This window comes from Neoarius graeffei, chromosome 2, assembly GCF_027579695.1.
Source record: "Neoarius graeffei isolate fNeoGra1 chromosome 2, fNeoGra1.pri, whole genome shotgun sequence".
Taxonomy (NCBI): Eukaryota; Metazoa; Chordata; class Actinopteri; order Siluriformes; family Ariidae; genus Neoarius; species Neoarius graeffei.
This window is the reverse complement of record NC_083570.1, coordinates 111,648,726-111,663,112: the sequence shown is the minus strand read 5'-3', so window position 1 is coordinate 111,663,112 and position 14,387 is coordinate 111,648,726.

The window sequence follows — 14,387 nt, the reverse complement described above, 5'->3', positions numbered from 1 at the left end:
CGTGATGTCGTTAAGCAGCGCAAACAGTGACATCAGTGACAGTGGCGGAACAAGTCAGAGCCGGGCCGGGGGCGGGGCAAATGACCGGGCCCTTTATTAAAGCTTATCATAACATCATTTTAGGCTACAAAATGTCCGCAACTGCGGTGTTTACCAATTTCAACACTACCGGGTGCAACTATGTTATTTAGTACATCAAGTCCTTCAAACGAACATGTAACTCAGAAACAAAAAACATTAGGATACTGTACATGGCTCATAATAAAACATCAATAGCCTATACTGCGCACATTATTTGAAGGGCATACGAATGAGCGCTCAGAGGTTGCAACGGTGACAGGAAGAGTCAGAAATAAAAGGAGGGCGGTGCAAACCTCACTGAATACACTGTGTTTACCAATTTCAACACTCCGGGGTGCAACTATGTTATTTTGTACATTAAGTCCTTCAAACGAACATGTAACTCAGAAACAAAAAAACATTAGGCGACATACTGTACATGGCTCATAATAAAACATCAATAGCCTACTGCGCGCATTATTTGAAGGGCATACGACGAGCCTTGCGCTCCGCGAACTCGTCCACGATGCTCTGTATGTCACTGATTCAGTGATCTTTTAAGCGGTAGTCTCACCACCCGGATAGTAAACAATAAACATGGAGGACATGGAGTCGTTAGTGTTGCTGGTCTTGGTGCTGTGGCTTGTTGTCACCGACAACGCGGACAGATACTGGCAAGAGCGTATAGATGAGGTGAGGCGCATAAGGCTTCAGAAATTCTCGTAATTCATAATTCTTCTCCTTCCGGGTTTGCGGTGTTTACAGATCCCAGCGCGCTCGCGGGGCGTGTGTGGGCATGTGAGGACACTCCTCCTCACCAATCAGTGCACAGGGGAGTGTCTGCTCACGCCCCCAGCCTCACTCGGCACGGTTTGGCTCGCTTCAGCCCCACTCCAAAACGGTGCGAGTTTTAGGGGCTAAGCAGGGCTGAAACGAGCTGAGTCGTGCTGGTTTTTGGTAGTCGAAACGCGAGCCGTGTCGGGCTGAAGCGAGCTGAAGTGAGCTGAAAAAGGGTAGTGGAAAAGGGCCATTACTGACTAAGTAATTGACTGACTGAGGAACTGACTGACCGATTAACTAAGTAACTGATTAAATAACTGACTGACAGACTAAGTAACTGACAAATTAATTGACCGACTGAGTAATTATCTGACTAAGTAACTGACTGACAGACTGAGTAACTAACTGACTGAGTAACTGACCAACTGAGTAAATGATTAACTAAGTAACTGACTGACCAACTGATTGACTGACTGTTGTACCAACTATCTAACTGACTGACTCTCTAACTGATTGACTAACTGACAAAATAACTGACTGACAGACTAACTGACAAGGTAACTGACTGACTGAGGAACTGGCTGACCAACTACCTGAGTAACTAACTGACTGACCAACTAACTGAGTAAGTAACTGATTAAATAACTGACTGACAGACTAACAGAGTAACTGACGAATTAATTGACAGACTGAGTAACTGGCTAAGTAACTGACTGACAGACTGAATAACTGACTGACTGAGTAACCGACAGACTGAGTAAATGATTGACTAAGTATCTGACTGACTGTTGTACCAACTATCTAATTGACTGACTCTCTGACTGACTAACTTGACTGACTGACTGACTGACTGACTGACTGACTAAGTAACCGACCAAGTAACTGACTGACTGATACACCCTCTATCTAACTGACTGACCAACTGACTGAGTAACTTGACTGACTGACTGACTGGCTGACTGACCGAGTAACTGACTGACTGATACACCCTCTATCTAACTGACTGACCAACTAACTGAATAACTTGACTGACTGACCAAGTAACTGACTGACTGATGCACCCTCTATCTAACTGACTGACCAACTAACTGAATAACTTGACTGACTGACCAAGTAACTGACTGACTGATGCACCCTCTATCTAACTGACTGACCAACTGACTGAGTAACTTGACTGACTGACCAAGTAACTGACTGACTGATACACCCTCTATCTAACTGACTGACCAACTGACTGAGTAACTTGACTGACTGACCAAGTAACTGACTGACTGATACACCCTCTATCTAACTGAGTAACTTGATTGACTGACCAAGTAACTGACTGACTGATACACCCTCTATCTAACTGACTTACCAATTGACTGAGTAACTTGAGTGACTGACTGACTGACTGACTGACTGACTAAGTAACCGACCAAGTAACTGACTGACTGATAGATCCTCTATCTAACTGACTGACCAACTGAGTAACTTGACCGACTGACTGACTGACTGACTGACTGACCGACCAAGTAAATGACTGACTGATGCACCCTCTATCTAACTGACTGACCAACTGACTAACTTGACTGACTGACCAAGTAACTGACTGACGCACCCTCTATCTAACTGACTGACCAATTGAATAACTTGACTGACTGACCAAGTAACTGACTGACTGATACACCCTCTATCTAACTGACTGACCAACTGACTGAGTAACTTGAGTGACTGACTGACTATGTAACCGACCAAGTAACTGACTGACTGATAGACCCTCTATCTAACTAACTGACCAACTGAGTAACTTAACTGACTGACTGACCAAGTAAGTGACTGACTGATGCACCCTCTATCTAACTGACTGACCAACTGACTAACTTGACTGACTGACCAAGTAACTGACTGACTGATGCACCCTCTATCTAACTGACTGACCAACTGAATAACTTGACTGACTGTCCAAGTAACTGACTGACTGATGCACCCTCTATCTAACTGACTGAGTAACTTGAGTGACTGACTGACTAAGTAACCGACCAAGTAACTGACTGACTGATAGACCCTCTATCTAACTGACTGACCAACTGAGTAACTTGACTGACTGACTGACTGACTGACCAAGTAACTGACTGACTGATGTACTCTCTGTCTAACTGACTGACCACCTGATTGAGTCACTTGAGTGACTGACTGGCTGACTTAATAACTCTACTGACTAATGGACAGACTAACTGACTGATTGACTAACTGACTGATGGCCTACCTGACCAACTGACTGACTAACTCCCAGACTAATTGACTGATGGACCAGTCAACTTAACTCAACTCTGAATATGTCAGAGATGTAAAACATTTTGCTGCCAGTTGTTCATTTTCCAATATGTTAGATTTATCATCCGTTACTGTCACATTAATGCACAAATGAGCCTGTTGCTAAGCATAGACTAACAGCTGAACGCCTGAAACTACTTTAAATCTGTTCCTGCTCTAACAGCTGATGCTGGATCAGTTAGGCTGGGTTGTGATTTGGCACAAGAGTTGTTTAATGCACTGATTCTGGGTCAGTAGTGGAGCAGGTGGAGGAAAGCCACAGCAACTGTCGAGGACTTACTGAGGGCATGGGTGTGTGCTTCAATGTGAGCAATGTGGAAGGACGCAAATCACCGCCACATGACTTTAAATACAAATTTAGGCAGTGCCCTGCTATCAAAAGCCTCGATGCTGCTGGATATCATAATTGTAAAGTCTAATGTTGTGGGCGTTAATCTCATGACTTCCTCAACACTTCTTCCTTTCCAGTGATGACTCCGTGTTGTCAGTTTAACACCAGATCCTTAGATCTCTCTCAAAGCTCTTACAACAGCAAGACACGTTTTACGCAACACAAATCCACAATCCAAAACATTTCCAATCAAGTGGTTGTCAGATATTTCAACAAAGTGAATAAAGCAGACCTGATTCAGATTTTTGACAGCTGTTAGTTCACGTCATGGGTTAGATCTGATTCAGAGTCACGGCAGCTGTTACTCAAGGCCCTTCCTACAATAGAACAGATGCAGCATGGGCCTGAATTTCCAAACAGCACAACGTGCAACACTTTCTATACCATGAAAATGAACAGATACAGGATACAGTGGATGCAGTAGTTTGTCATCTGGATCCTTGTTTGACGTTGAAATGACCTTAACTTGGACGCTTTCCAGGAATCTTTAAACATGCTCACTTGAGAAACCCAGATCTCTCTGATCATCACAGCACACCCTCAAATCCTCATTCTCCACTGAAACAAAGCCACTCTACAGCTTCACACTCCACAGATATCAGATGACAGGTTTTTGACGCGATTATGTAACGTTTACGTCACTATGGTACATCCTCAGGCGTCTCAGCAGTACAGGTTCCCATTATTTAATTCATTACCGTCTATTTCCATCCCAGCAGAACCGATGACATCAGAGACGAGCTAACTTGTACTGGGAAGTCTGTGCCCTTGAGTTATTTTCCGGTCATCTGGTTGCTGTGGATTTCATTTGAATTTACCTCACAACAAAAAGTACAACCTATAGCACTCTACGAGACCAGACTCCATATGAAACCCCATATGATGCAGAACATAATGGTTTCTACAAGGATTAGGAATTGTCTCATCTCATCTCATTATCTCTAGCCACTTTATCCTGTTCTACAGGGTCGCAGGCAAGCTGGAGCCTATCCCAGCTGACTACGGGCGAAAGCCGGGGTACACCCTGGACAAGTCGCCAGGTCATCACAGGGCTGACACATAGACACAGACAACCATTCACACCTACGGTCAATTTAGAGTCACCAGTTAACCTAACCTGCATGTCTTTGGACTGTGGGGGAAACCGGAGCACCCGGAGGAAACCCACGCGGACACGGGGAGAACATGCAAACTCCACACAGAAAGGCCCTCGCCGGCCACGGGGCTCAAACCCGGACCTTCTTGCTGTGAGGCGACAGCGCTAACCACTACACCACCGTGCCGCCGATTAGGAATTGTATTTTCATTAATTAATCTTTCTGGTCAGGATCGCAGTGGAGCCGGAGCTCATCCTAGGAATGGGATGGGATGTAATGTGAGGAAACCCATGTGGACACTATTCTTTAGATCACTCGATACTTATTTTATAAGATGTAATGTAAGATGGAGTTAGAAATGATTCAAGGGTGATGGTCTGAAGAATGTGGATGGTGCTGGTGGTGGTGAGGCCAAATCTCACCAAACGTTTTCTTTATTCACGTCTGTGATGATGTAATCAGCTATAAACTGGGCGTGAGTGCAGGGAATCCCCAACTTTCACATTATTTGAACATCAAATGGTGCTGAGGTTGGTATGATCCAGTAATTTGATGGAAATGTAAATCACAGCATGGCATCATGGTGATGGTTCGTATCTGGGTTCTTTACCCTGTCTGGCATTTCTCCATTTCAGCTTTAAGCTTTTGGATTAGTTTATCAGACAGACGTCGGTAATAAATTATTAGCTCATTGGCCGACAGGCGATGAACTTACGCCATCATGTGTTGTCTGTCTGGTGTCATCCGTCTGGCATCGTCCACATTTCATGAAAATCGCTTCTTCTCTCTCAATTCTTCACTGATTTTTATTCTTTTTGGCAGGAAGATACAGTGGCATGCAAAAGTTTGGGCACCCTTACTGAAAATGTCTGTTACTGTGAATAGTTAAGTGAGCAGAAGATGAACTGATCACCAGAAGGCATAAAGGTAAAGACAAGACATTTCTTTTCAGCGTTTTCTGCAAGATTTGTGTATTATTTTTGTACAATTGGAGAGTGAAAAGAGAAAAGGAACACCATGCGAAAGTTTGGGCACCCAAATACATTTGAGTACTTGGGTAACTTTTACCAAGGTTCCAGACCTTAATTAGCTTATTGAGCTGTGGCTTTGTTCAAATTTTGTGTTAGGAAAGGTCAGATGATGCAGATTTCAAAGCTGTATAAATTCTCTGACTCCTCAAACTTGTCCCTAAAATCAGCAGCCATGGGCTCCTCTAAGCAACTCCCTCGCATTCTGAATAATAAAATAATTGATGCTTACAAAGCAGGAGAAGGCTACAAGAACGTAGCAAAGTGTTTTCAGGTAGCCGTTTCCTCAGATCGTAATGTTATTAAGAAATGACAGTTAACAGAAACAGTGGAGATCAAGGTGAGGTCTGGAAGATGAAGAAAACTTTCTGAAAGAACTGCTCGTTGGATTGCTAGAAAGGCAAATAAAACCCCCTGTTTGACTGCAAAAGACCTTCAGAAAGATTTAGCAGACCCTGGAGTGGTGGTGCACTGTTCTACTATGCAGCGACACCTGAACAAATATGACCTTCATGGGAGAGTCATCAGAAGAAAACCTTTCCTGCGTCCGAGCCACAAAATTCAGCGTCTGAAGTTTGCAAATGAACATCTAAATAAGCCTGATGCATTTTGGAAACAAGACCTGTGGACTGATGAAATCAAAATAGAACTTTTTGGCCACAATGTGCAAAGGTATGTTTGGAGAAAAAAGGGGGCCAAATTCCAGGAAAAGAACACCTCTCCAACTCTGAAGCATGGGTGTGGATCCATCATGCTTTGGGGTTGGGTTGCAGCCAGTGGCACAGGGCACATTTCATTGGTCGAGGGAAGCATGGATTCGAATAAATACCAGCAAATTCTGGAAGCAAACATCACACCATCTGTAAAAAAGTTGAAGTTAAAAAGAGGACGGGTCCTACAATAAGACGAGGATCCAAAACACACCGCAAAATCTACAATGGAATACCTCAAGAGGCACAAGCTGAAGGTTTTGCCCGGGCCCTCACAGTCCCCTGACCTAAACATCATTGAAAATCTGTGGATAGATCTCAAAAGAGCAGTGCATGCAAGACAGCCCAAGAAACTTGTAGAACTGGAAGCCTTTTGCAAGGACGAACGTGTGAAAATCCCCCAGGTGAGAACTGAAAGATTATTAGCTGGCTACAAAAAGTGTTTACAAGCTGTGATACTTGCCAAAAGAGGTGTTACTAGGTACTAACCATGCAGGGTGCCCAAACTTTTGCTTCGGGCCCTTTTCCTTTTTTGTCATTTTTGAAAATATAAAAGATGAAAATAAAAAATTGTTTTTGCTTAAAATATAAAGGGAATGAGTCATCTTTAACTTTATGCCTTTTGGAGAGCATTTCATCTTCAACTTGCTTAACTGTTCACAGTAACAGCAATTTTGTCTAGGGGTGCCCAAACTTTTGCATACCACTGTAGGTCTACCTGGGGTGCATATAGCTTCTACCCAAATTTGCATAATTGCAGTTAATAATGAAGATATGGAGTAATTAATCAATCCCTAACGAGCAGTTTCCACACAAATCGCTTCTTCTCCTTTAATTCTTCACCAATTTTGATTCTTTCTGGCATGAAGGTAGGCGTACCTAGGGTGCATATGGCTTCTACCCAGGTTTGCTTCATTATGAAGTTATGGACTAATTAAACCTTCATGAGCAGTTCAACAAAAATCGCTTCTTCTCGGTCAGTTCCTTGCCATTTTGGATTCTTTCTGGTAAATAGGTCGGTATTCCTAGGGTGGATATCGCTTCTATATATAGCTTGTATATAGTGTATATAGCTTGCAACATTTATTGCACAAGCTGGCCCACTTTAGCTCGTTCCTTCTGGACTAGACAGGGCTGGAGTGAGCTACGCCGTCATTGACGGTCTCGTTTACACTTCTCCTCAATGATAAAACTCTCACATCCGGACAGCAATACAATGACCACAGGAGGAGCAAGTTTCTGGCAGGTTGTATCTTCTACGAACTCGGATTCGTGTCATGTAATCATACGAGGTTCTGGAGTAGAGAGGAGACGCTGGTTCTTATTGTAGTTTGACGAGAATTAAAGTTCCAGCAACAATTTAAAAATATAATAAAACAATAATCACAAAGTATACCAAGAGAAGCATGCCGCATTTTTCATTTCACGACGCAGGAAGTGTTTGGGCTGCAAGACCAAATATGGTAAGCAGCAACATGAGGTTCTGTCTCTTCATCCAGATGGATGACCTCCAAGTTTGGTGAAAAACAGGACTAGGATTTAGACTGTGAAGAAAAACTGTGGCACGGATGGAAATAACATCGCCTGTAGAATAGGACCCCATGTACGTTTAATCCAGTCCAAATAGGGTTAATGTCAAATTGGAGTGAAGTGGTGATGTCCGAGACCTGGGTCGCCAAGCGATAATGAATGTTTGGATGAAAATGCTTAAAGATGAAATGGCGGCTTCAGTTTTCACTGCCATGAGTTTCCGTTCAAGTGAAGCCGCCATTTTCTTTATCCACAAGCAGGGCCGCGTTAACCCTTGCCGAGGCCCTGGGCAGACACCCCCCCCCGAGGCCCCACCCCCGCCTGTTGTCAACTGCGCTCAGCAAATTCACCCCCTCAGACGTGCCTGTCTAACTAGACACAGAAACTTAAATAATGACAGTGGCACAATTAGAAATACTATTGAACGATAAAACTTTATATCCATCAACACCTATTTAATCGAGAAAAAGCAATGGTGAAATAGGCAATTGCATGGTGAAAAAATCCATCAGACATCACGGTTAACAAGTCTGGTTAACTAAAGTTTAGCCTCAAGAAGCCTTTGAATGAGTGAGTCAATGAACAACATGTCAAGAACATAACCTCGACCTACAACAGTTTCTTTAGTATTCAGAACAAGAACATTCATTTGGTATATAACCGTTCGTTTTCATTTTGGAATCCAGGCGACTTTTAACTTGTGAAAACAAAGAGCGATAACAAAGAAAGAAAAATATCTTACTTCTCAGAAATAAATCTCAAAATGTTAGACTATGTGAAACATTTCATCCTTTCACACACGTAATGTCCCAAACAGCAGTGGCACACAGCTTTGCGCATTCAGTTTGACAGCCATGGGTCAACTTACAAGGGCATTTTCCTACTTTTCTGGAAAGCGAAGTCATTAATTAAATCATTGAACTCAGGCTGGCGTAGCGTGTGAAGACATGGTGGACAGTGATCGTATTGACAATGACGGGTGATTTATGCGACGGGACAAGGTGGGCTTCCTTACGGGTGGCGAAAAGCATCAAAAATGTTATCAATATGATCAAAACTTCTGAAAATATCGTTTCATATTTTCCGATCTCGCTACCTCCGAGGCCCCCTAGTGGCCGAGGCCCTGGGCAGCTGCCCGTGAAGCCCATTAGGATAACGCGTCCTTGTCCACAAGTCAACCATTTCATAAAAACCTCTTTCGAGAAGCTATAACTTCAAGCACTGTTATTTGTTCAGAGTTATTGCGCTGATCCTCGTCATCAGATCAGATTTTGTTCGAGGCTTGTCCTGTAAAACTTTTAACGTTGTATTTCTTTTTCAATTACAGTACAAAAAAATGTAGAAGAATGTGGATGTCCTCACCCATCATCTTGCTACCTGAAGAGCTGTGGTTTGCATCTGAGCAACATATTCCATAAGAGAGCACTTTTCAGATTAAAAAAGAAAGCATAATGAAGGCTACTGGGTTTTGGTGCAAAATGAAGAAGCGAGTGTGACAATCAAAGTGTCCAGAAGAACCGTGGCTGGTTCTGTAAGATGCTCAGTAAAACCTACAGCTCATTTCCGCATAAAACTGCACTCACTGGACCTGAGACTACTATCCATCCATCCATCCATCCATCCATCCATTATCTGTAGCTGCTTATCCTGTTCTACAGGGTCGCAGGCAAGCTGGAGCCTATCCCAGCTGACTACGGGCGAAAGGCGGGGTACACCCTGGACAAGTCACCAGGTCATCGCAGGGCTGGACACATAGACACAGACAACCATTCACACTCACATTCACGCCTACGGTCAATTTAGAGTCACCAGTTAACCTAACCTGCATGTCTTTGGACTGTGGGGGAAACCGGAGCACCCGGAGGAAACCCACGCGGACACGGGGAGAACATGCAAACTCCGCACAGAAAGGCCCTCGTTGGCTGCTGGGCTCGGACCCGGACCTTCTTGCTGTGAGGCGACAGTGCTAACTACTACACCACCCCCTGAGACTACTTTTCTTTTTTTTAAAGCAAAGGGTTACTCACTTCATACAAGAACACCGACTCATTCCGTTAAGAATAAACCATTTGAAAAGTCTGGAGGTTTTAATTGCTCTGAACCACAGATAAAAGTAACTTCCGTTTTACAGTTCACTTTTTATTTACCACATGGCAGCCGTTTTTTTTTTTATTATTTGATTATATCTGAAGTAAAAGGGGAATTTCTTTCTTTCTTTCTTTCTTTCTTTCTTTCTTTCTTTCTTTCTTTCTTTCTTTCTTTCTTTCTTTCATTTTTGTTTTTGGCTGAACTACTCCCTGTCTGAGGATTTGTACTTTGCACTTTGATCCCACTCAAACGAGTTTTATCTCACAATATTATATTGCTGATCTGCAACTGGAAAGCAAAATCAATACTGATAATTATTTTTCAGTCCTAACAAAGAACGAAGAATGCTCCTTTGATAACTTGTCCCCAGAATAGCATTCATAGATGACATCATGTTTATATAGTATTACTTTTAATACTTAACTCTTAATTTCATTCAATCATTTTAGCATGTATATTTAAAAGTTATTCCACGAAATTGAGTCGTACATGAGCTGATAGCTGATGAGGCGCGTAGCACCGAGCCGTGTACGACGAGATTGGGTGGAATAACTGTTTTATTCTATCCACATTCACTAGATTTTGAGAAACAGAGCATCTCATCTCATTATCTGTAGCCGCTTTATCCTGTTCTACAGGGTCGCAGGCAAGCTGGAGCCTATCCCAGCTGACTATGGGCGAAAGGCGAGGTACACCCTGGACAAGTCGCCAGGTCATCACAGGGCTGACACATAGACACAGACAACCACTCACACTCACATTCACACCTACGGTCAATTTAGAGTCACCGGTTAACCTAACCTGCATGTCTTTGGACTGTGGGGGAAACCGGAGCACCCGGAGGAAACCCACGCGGACACGGGGAGAACATGCAAACTCTGCACAGAAAGGCCCTCGTCGGCCACGGGGCTCGAACCTGGACCTTCTTGCTGTGAGGCGACAGCGTCTACACCACCATGCTGCCCAGAAACAGAGCATTTTTATTTTTATTTTTTACAAACTCAATCAATAAAAACTTTATACAAAACGTCCGACAAAATAATTTCTGCTTAGGCGGACTTCTTAAAAACCTATCGATGGCTGCACGAATTGACTTTAGAGTTTGTAGACAATTTCCGGATGTGGGCGGAGCACAGAAGTATGGCAGGCAGTTGTTTGCTTCTGAGTTATTTTTTATTTCTGCTTTTCAGCACGAACACTCAAACACACACTCATACACACAGATTATTATCAAGTTCTCGACTCCGATCTCCCCTCCTCTCTCTCCATTTATAGGGCGCCGTCACTGTCAGAGACACACAAGCACACGTTAATTGACAACAGGTGTAGCAATATGACCACTCACCTTCCCTGACTCCGCCCTCCATTCACAGACCACCGCTCGGCCACGCCCCCACTGCCACATACCCCCACCGCCCGACTCAGGCCGGGGAGCCGTCCAGTGTACAGCGGACTCCCCTCTCCCCCTTGATAGGACAGGAAGTCCGTCACCACCATCTGCGCCCCCAGTCTGTGGCCCACCTTGAATTTGAATGGCTGGAGGGCAAGATACCAACGGGTGATCCGTGCGTTGGCATCCTTCATGCGGTGGAGCCACTGGAGGGGCGCGTGGTCTGAACAGAGGGTGAAAGGGCGTCCCAGTAGGTAGTACCGGAGGGCGAGGACCACCCACTTGATGGCTAGGCACTCTTTTTCTATCATGCTGTACCTGCCTTCCCGCATTGACAGCTTCCGGCTAATGTACAGCACAGGAAGCTCCTCCCCCTCCACTTTCTGGGACAGAATGGCCCTCAGCCCTCTGTCTGATGCGTCTGTCTGTAAAATAAAGGGGAGAGAAAAGTCAGGGGAGTGTAACAGTGGCCCCCCACACAGTGCAGCCTTCACCCTAGAGAAAGCCTGTTGGCTCAGTCCACTGGACCAGATCTGGTGCCCCCTTTTTAGTGAGATCAGTCAGCGGGCTGGTGATGTCCAAATAATTAGGTATGAACCTATGATAGTAGCCAGCCAGCCCCAGGAACTCTCTCACCCCCTTTTTGGTCTTGGGCCTTGGGCAGGCCACAATCGCTGCTGTCTTATTAATTTGGGGATGCACCTGCCCACGGCCTAAGTGGAAACCCAGATACCGTACTTCCACCCGCCCAATTGCACACTTCTTTGGGTTAGCTGTGAGACCCTCACACCTCAGCGACTTTAGGACTGCCCCAAGGTGTTTGAGGTGCCACGGCCAGTCATTGCTATAGATGATAATATCGTTGAGATACGCAGCTGCGTAGGTGGTGTGGGGCCAGAGAACCCTGTCCATGAGCCGCTGGAATGTCGCAGGAGCCCCAAATAACCCAAAAGGAAGTGTGACGAATTGGTGTAAGCCAAATGGTGTGGAAAAAGCCGCTTTCTCTCGGGACAGAGGAGTCAAGGGGATCTGCCAATATCTCTTCGTTAAATCCAGTGTCGAATAAAAGCAAGCAGTGCCTAATCAATCGAGCAGCTTGTCAATGCAAGGCATTGGGTATGCTTCAAATTTAGACACCATGTTGACTTTTCTATAGTATGCACAGAACCGGACCGACCCATCGGTCTTGGGGACTAGGACCACTGGGCTGCTCCAGTCACTGTGGGACTCCTCGATTATGCCCATTTCGAGCATGGCCTCGAGTTCATCCTGGACCACTTTTTTTTGTGTTCAGGCAGGCGGTAAGGGTGGCTGCGCACTACCACCCCCGGGGGCATCTCAATGTGGTGTTCTATGAGGTGGGTGCGGCCAGGCAGGGGCGAAAACACGTCTGAAAATTCTTTCTGCAACTGGGCTACCTCCATGAGTTGGGCCGGGAAGAGCGCTTCCGCAGTACTGCATGCTGAGATATTGCGGAGAGGCACTGCTTCTGGATATCGCGTTGCATAGTCCACCAGAACTAAAATAAAGCAATGTCCCCGTGCTGAATGATCTAATGGCTCGATAAGATCCATCCCAATTCTTTCAAAAGGGGTCTCTATTAAAGGGAGAGGGCACAAAGGCACTTTTGGAGTGGCCATGGGATTTACTAATTGGCATTCGCGGCATGCCGCACACCACCGACGGACATCCCCGTGAATCCCTGGCCAATAGAACTGGGCTATTATTCGGGCTAGTGTTTTATCCTGCCCTAAGTGTCTGGCCATGGGATTAAAGTGAGCCACCTGGAATATGAGTTCCCGACAGCTCTTTGGAATTAATAACTGTGTTATCTTTTCACCAGTTTGAGTGTTCTGCGTCACTTGGTATAATCTATCCTTGATAATAGAAAAGTAGGGGAAGGCCGGCGTTGCATTTGGCTGGAGAATTTGACCATCGATTACTCTCACTTGGTCAAATGCATGCCGCAGAGTCCCATCTCATGACTGCTCTAACAGGAAATCCCCAAGGGAATCCCCGAGAGAGGGAGGAGGGGCGGGGTGCTCCTCACTCCGTGTATCGCCCTGACGCGGTGCTGACGTAGACGGCTCTGTGACAGCTTCTCCCGCCAATGCTAGTCCGGGGTCTTCCCCAGACAGATTACTGCAGGACCCACTCCTTACTATGTGTGTCATTAACTCCTTAAAACCTGGCCAATCAGTCCCTAAAATCAGAGAGTGGGTGAGACGAGGGTTAACCGCTGCCTTTACACTATGCTTTTCACCCCGAAATAGAATGTGGACAGACACTCAAGGGTAGTTGTGAACATCCCCGTGCATACACAACACCTTCACTACTTGTGCTTTCCCCAATGCCTCACCTTGTACCAGGCTTTGGTGGATTGAGGTCTGGTTACAGCCGGAATCCACCAAAGCCTGGTACATATCCCCTTGGACACTTACCGGAATACGATACGCTCCGGCCCGATTGAGGGCAGTTTCTGGCACGTCGGGGACCCGGACCACCGCACCCACCTCCATCGCGGAGCACTGATGTTAGAGATGTCCTGGCTCCCCGCAGTGCCAGCACACCGGTCCAGGCTCTCCCTCTGCACTGGTGTTACGGACATCACTCACCGGGGGGAGAGAAGACAGACAAGGGAGGGGAAAACAGGAGGACACCACGGGTGCGCCGGGCCGGCTGGGGGTGAGCTGGATCCCGCCTCCGCCTCTGCGGTGGGGGAACGGGGCGAGGATGGGAAGCAGAGGGAGAAGGGGAGAGAGAGGAAAGAGGAGAAGAGGAAACATGTCTTCCTGCCATCAGAACTGCTGCCATGTGGTCCTCTGCCAGCTCGATAGCTCGATCCAGTGATGCCGGGCAATGACACTGGACCCACTCTGCTGTTCCTTCCAGAAGTCACGCAATGAATTGTTCCAGTGTCACCAGGTCGATAACTCCCTCGGCATCACGGTCGTCTGCCCTCAACCACCGCCGGCAGGCGTCCCAGAGTTGTTGCCC